Source organism: Lygodium microphyllum, chromosome 10 (genome assembly GCF_053477565.2).
Source record: "Lygodium microphyllum isolate KBCC chromosome 10, Lygodium_microphyllum_v1.1.10, whole genome shotgun sequence".
In the NCBI taxonomy this organism is placed as follows: Eukaryota; Viridiplantae; Streptophyta; class Polypodiopsida; order Schizaeales; family Lygodiaceae; genus Lygodium; species Lygodium microphyllum.
In genome coordinates, this window is record NC_141144.1 from 163,098,286 (window position 1) to 163,105,028 (window position 6,743).

Below are 6,743 nucleotides of genomic sequence, written 5' to 3' on the forward strand. Positions count from 1 at the left end.
ATCTCTGCCAACATGCAAAGAAGCTAAACTGCCTCCATAGTTGTAGAACATAATGCACGATACTCTATCTCTAGAAGAAAGGGCCACAATAGGAAGAAGGCATAACCTGTAGTGGACCATTGCAAATCCACATCACCTACCCAATCAGAATCGCTCCAACTAGAGAGAGAAGCTTGGAGATGTACCTATGCTATGAAATAAAAAGGCCACGTGCCATTTGATAGATCTCCAAACCAAGGAAGAAATGTAGGATCCCAAGATCCACCATGTCAAACTCCTATCACAAAATCTCTCGAGCATAATCAACCTCCTGAGTAGAGTTTCCTATAATAATAAAATTATCCATATACAATATGAGCAAAACACACACGTCACCCTTAACCTTGAAGTATAGGTTGGGGTCATGAGCTAATTGATGAAACCGCTCTATAGAAAGAATTGATCAATCCTTTGGTACCAAGCACGAGGAGCGTGCTTTAGGCCATACAAGGCCTTTCACAATCTACAGATATAGTCCTCCTTCCCTTGCACAAGAAAACTGGGAGGTTCTAAAACATGAATCTCCTCCTCAAGGACACCATTCAAGAAGGTAAAATTCACATCCATTTGATAAACAAGCCAACGATGGTGAGCTGCAATATCCAAAATAAGCCAAATAGTAGACATCCTAGTTATAGGTGCAAAAGTTTTAAAATAGTCCGAACTTACCCTCTAAGCAAAACCCTTGGCAACAATCCTAGCTTTGTGCTTGTCCAAGGAACCATCTGCAAGGTATTTGGTCTTATAGATCCACTTCACATCGATCACCTTCTACTTCAGGGGATGCAAAACCAAGTCCCATGTCTAATTATGCTCGATAGAAGTGAGCTCCTCCTACATGGCTCTTCAACTATAGTAGGTTCACTGGCATAAAGAATCTATGACATAATATCATAATTCACACAAAGTGAACTATTCCATTGGGCATGTAAGCAAAGTTGTTGTGTGGAAAATAGGAAAAGCAGGAATGTGAAAAAAACGTGAATCCTACACGAGTAGTCGGTACCAACCAGGGACTCGAATAGGCACATCCTACTATAAGGAAGGCTTAGTAGCCTCCAGTACCTATAATGCACCTGTCTAGGATAGGGCCTCCCCCTCACCAAGGGAAGGCAAATCCTCCTCCTTTGAAGAAGGCTCCCCCTCTAACCAACTAAATCAGCCCTGGAAGACTCCAAAGCGGAGGCTAAAGGGGTGGAAGTAGACAACAAAGAAGTAGTAGTAATCACATTCATCTCAAAGGTGGAAGGTACCATTGGTGACAACTCTATTGTTTTTGTTCGAAGAGTAGGGACTATTCCTTTGTTGCCAAACAAGCAATCTTCTTCAGCCAAAGTTCTCTATGAACCAGATTTAGGTTTTAACCTCTTGTCTATTTATGCTCTTACAGAGCTTGGTATCCCCGTGATCTTTACATAGGATGCGGTGATAGTAGAGGATGCTTCTACAGGTGCCATTCTTTGGACAAGATCCCTAGAGAGTGGGCTTTACACTCTCATAGCCTTAGCTGCCACGAGGTCTTCCCATGAGCTTGAACTGCTTTGGCATGCTCATTATGGTCATCTCAATTTTGACGGAGGGACTTCCTAACTTCCCTCCTATTTACACTTTGTGCCCTAGTTGTTTGAGAGGCAAGCAACATAGGTAGCCACATCCCCAAGCTACCATTAGGAGGGCTTCTACCCCACTTTAGTTAGTTCACACTAACCTTTGCAACCCTATGGGCACAACCTCCCTTAGGAAGGCCAAGTATTTGATGCTAATTGTAGAAGACTTCAATCATTATGTATGGCCTTATTTTTTGGAGTACAAGAGCAAGGTGTACTCCCGTTTTTGTAAGCGGAAGCTATTTGTGGAGACACAAACTACTTCCCACTTTTGTGGCATACAAGCAAATCATGGTGGAGAGTTTGCTTCTAATCTCCTTTCCCAGTTTTGCAAGGATTGTGGCATTCAGGTGGAGTATACCCATTTGAACACACCTTCAGAGAATGATGCGGTGGAGTGTGCAAATCAGACCATGCTAGAGATGGCCTAGAGCACCGAGGTTTTCCTCATTCCCTTTAGGGTGAGGCTGTGGCTAGAGGATGTGGCTAGTTTGGTTCACATCCACAATCATTCCCCAACTTCTATGTTACATCACATGACTCTCTACAAGGCTTTCTTTGGGAAAAAGCCTTCCATGTCTCACTTCCCCATCTTTGGATGTGATGCATTTTTCCATGTGGACAAGTAAAAATGTAGTTGTTGATGGTCATTTCTTATTCAATGGCAAGTAATGAAGTGATATGCTTTGTAACACTAACTAGAGCAGATGAGTGTACTTGTGGAGTAGGCTTGATACTTTTCCAGCCTTTTAACATAGTGGAAATGTATTTGTAGATGCCGTTTCCTATTGATGGCATCTGCAGGGAGTAAATGACCGAGGAACACGTCACAATGCAATGTTCCCCCTCGCGCTGTTGCAAAGAGCAGTCACCATGATGTTGCAGCTTAGAAGATGGAAAATTAGTAGGATTACTCCACCTACTGCAGCATGTGAGCATCCTGCCATTGCACTTTTTGATCAATGCCACCCTTGTTCTCACATCTCCATGTTATATGTTTTCAACTCTCTAGTATCCTTTGCCCAAATAACCCATTTTTACATTCCTATGTTTGAGTCTATATTCTATAGACATCTAAGTCTCTGATCTGGACCATTGCTGGTACAGGACCTGTGCAATGTGCACACCAAATCTCTGTTCCACAAATTGGCTATGCACAAGGTAGCATACAGTCCAGCTTTATCCTCCAAACACCTTTTTTTTCCCTGCACAACATGGTTCTTCCTGTCTAATTTGTTGGGTCTAAATAACTTATTTCCAGCCTCTTTTCAGATTTCTCCCACGCCCCAGTCAAAGCTGATAAAAGTGATGCCATGTCAAATTTTCTCCCATTTACAGAATCAGCACAATACCAGTATAAGTGTCCAAAATTGGCAGCTGCTGCCTCCCAAGTTTTGAGAATGTTTGCCAACATTCCTCCTGAGGAAAATTAGGATCCAAAACCAAGCTGCTTGGATATGCTGACTCATCAATAATCCTTGCATGAACACAGGCCACTTTTGAAGTGATGAAAGCAGCTTGCATCCCTGGCAAAGATTTCTCGGCCTGCTATTTTTGAGATGGCCTTTATAGCAGCATGGCAGTCATTACAAAGTCGATGATTCTTCATAATGCGAACTTCTGTTCCAGGAGGCAGAGCAAGAAGCCCAAAAGCAACAGCAAGCCTCTCACTGTGCTCACATAGCCCATACTCTCTTTCACCCTTACCTGTATCATCCAGCGGCAAGTTCAACCCTGGGGAATGCCCTTCTTCATCCAGCAAATCTGACAAACGTTTCAGCTCAGCCAGAATCTCGTCACTGTGTGGATGACAAGTATCTGCTCCTGTAAATGTATGAACCTGATCAGAAACCTCTACCCAGCTGTAGCCCACCTCTTTTACTACACCTGCTTCATCCATTTCCCTTTTCAAGTGTGCTACATCCGCCAATCTGCCAGCCTTAAGGAGAATATTTGAGAGTGACACATACGGTTCAGCAGTTTTCAGACCCAATTTCTGAGCCTGTTCAAATGCACGTTTCCCAACTTCAAGACCTCCATGGTTGCTGCAGCCACCAAGCAATGATATCCAGACAGCTAAATTAGGTTTGATTTCCATTTTAAGAACAAACTTTTCTGCCTCATCTACACAACCTACACGGCATAAGAGATCAACCATGCATGCATAATGGTCCATGGTTGGAGAAAGACCATAACTTTTGCTCATGGCATCAAAGAGCCGATGACCTTCATCAACAAGCCCTGCATGACTGCAGGCTAAAAGCGCACAGCTAAATGTAGCTGCATTGGGCTGCATACCATCTTCCTTCATTCGTTCAAATAGTTTAAGGGCTTGCTTGCCAAGGCCCTGCTGAGCGAATGCGGAGATGATTGTGTTCCACGAGACCACATCTCGGACTCGCATGCCATCAAACACTTCCAATGCATCTGTCAAGCTACCACATTTCGCATACATATGAACAAGAGCATTATCAACAAGTAGGTCAAACAGAAATCCACTGCACTTCAACTCTGCGTGAATACCTTTGCCATGTTTCAAAGCTCCAAGGTTGCCAGCTGCCTTGAGAGCATTGGCAAAGGTAACAACATCAGGCTTCAGATCTTTCAATTTCATCTCTTCAAAGAGACGTAATGCCACCTTGCCATCACCTTCATTGGCATATGCAGCAATTAATGCTGTCCATGAGACCACATCTGGTTTGTCCATTCTGTCAAAGACTTTCTGTGCATCCTTCACACTCCCACATTTTGCATACATGTCTACGAGAGAGCTTTGTACAAAGTTGTCTGATTCAAGGGCACTTTCAATAACATGTGCATGAAGTACACTTCCTAGTTCCATGGACTCTAAAATGGCACATCCTTTAAGGACACCAAAGAAAGTTACACAATCTGGGGTAATACCCTCTTCCTGCATTTCAAAGAACAACATGAGGGCCTGCTTGCCTAGGCCTTCTTCAGAAAATCCTGCAATAATGGTATTCCATGAGACTACATCTCTGCCACTAAAATCATCAAATACTTGACCTGCATCTTTGAGACCACCACATTTTATATACATATCTATCAGAGCATTACCTACACGGACATGATTTTGGACACCATTCTCCAAAATCAGAACATGCATCCTCTTACCTTCTTCCAAGGCCAGTGGCCTGGCACAGGCCTTGAGGGTGGCAAGGTAGGTTACCTTATTTGCTTTTTCACCTTCATGTTGCATCTGGTTAAATAAATGGAGTGCTAATTCATGTAGTCCTTGTTGGGCATATGCAGACACTATTGTAGTCCATGAGACAACATCCCTTTCCTTCATGTTGTCGAATACTTGACGTGCATCTGACAGGCTGCTGCACTTGGCATACATGTCAACTAGGGCACTTTCAACAAAAATGTCCACTTCCAATCCACTCGAAAGAATCATGAAATGAACTTGCTTGCCACATTCAAAGGCTGTAAGACTGGTGCATGACCTCAACACAAAGGTGCAGATAAATTTATCAACTGGCCCTTCAGCACATACCATTTTCTGGAAACACTCAATTGCCTGCTCATCAAGGCCAGCGTTGGAATACGCAGCAATTAACAGCGTCCATGAATACGTATTGCGGGCTGGCATCCTCTCGAAAACCATGGATGCATCAACCAAGCTTCCAGACTTGGCATACATGTCCACAAGAATGTTTCCCAGGTAAATACTCGAGTCATGCGCATTCTCAATTATAAGAGCATGGACTTGCTTTCCTTCTTGAAAAGCATTGCACTTAGTGCACCCCTTCAGAAGGCAACCAAGTATCTTAGCGTGATTCCACTCCTCTCGCTGGTCGGCCGTCCAATTCATACACAGGAAGGCCTCCTGCAACCGGCCTTCTGCAGAGAGAGAAGTGATCTTGTTCTGCACATCCTGAAGCTCTGAATGCTGCTGCTGCGGCTCGAGAAAATCGCAAGCACTGGGTATGATTTCTGCTGCTGTGGCGGTTGATGCTACTCCTCTCACCGGCCTTGGGGCACGTACAGGCCTGTTCATTGGAAGCCCTGCGGAAAGGCAAGATTGCCAAAACTACATGTGCATAAAATACAGGCGGGCAGGCTATGATGAGGATCCAGCTAGTACCGTACTCCTAGCCACCTCATTCAGTCTAGAACCATAGAGCCTCTTGCACGTTACTAAGACATAATGTCGTTTTTGTTAGCCCAAGCTCTTAACGCTAATATAGACTGGTTTATAAGTATTTACATGGTAATATGTGATTGATTCCCCCACACACATAAGCACTTATTAAGATCCCAATTATTATATTTCCTCTTAATTTTAGAGATCTTTGTCTTCTTAGGGCCATGACACACATAGGCCAACTAACTTGCACAAGTCACCAAATTTATTGATTACCTACATGCGTCTTGTGCTTCTTGACTTTGACCCCAGAAAAATGGGTACTTTGTGTAATTTACAAACTACACTCAAAATTGAGGGAACTTCCTAAACTAAAGCAAGTTAATGTGATGCGGCAATCAACACTATGTCGCAATCATTTCTCTCAAACCAATAAAAGTTTCTCTCTCCTTCACTTGTCATGTGTGTCTATTTCATGGGGATGGAGTTGTGGGAAACCAATGAGAGGATATTGAAGATATGGAGAGCCTAGCCACAGAAAAGTGGTGGATGCCCCTTTAAACATACAAGTGACAGAAGAGCAAGCGAAGAGCCAAGAGGAACATGTGCACATGTATAGTGAGAGACAAGAACAAAGTGTCATGGTGATATTTGATTTTAAAGTGTATGAGGATTCTATATTCAAGAGACCGCTCCCCTTAAGAATAGTACATTTACTCATTAAGACACGAGAAAGGATGACCCAACAATGACCAGCAAGATATGGAAGCCCTCTTAAAAAGCTGCAAACTTACAAGCAAGCAAAGGAGTAGTCGTTGCATTGAACAACAACCCAGAGAAGCATTCCCAAGCAACTAGAATGGCACTACCCTATTCTAGAAAATAAGACAATTGCTTTGAATGCTTATTACTATGCACATGAAGCATAGCAAGCTAATCCTACTTATTGCCTATACTCTTGCAAGCACAACACATATAGAGAGAAA

The 6,743-nt window shown here is 43.2% G+C and overlaps 1 pseudogene; it reads right to left on the reverse strand.

Moving 5' to 3' along the window:
• Nucleotides 1-1,022: 1,022 nt before the first annotated feature.
• LOC148030731 (pentatricopeptide repeat-containing protein At1g11290, chloroplastic pseudogene) lies at nucleotides 1,023-5,822 on the reverse strand (annotated as a pseudogene).
• Nucleotides 5,823-6,743: the final 921 nt, after the last annotated feature.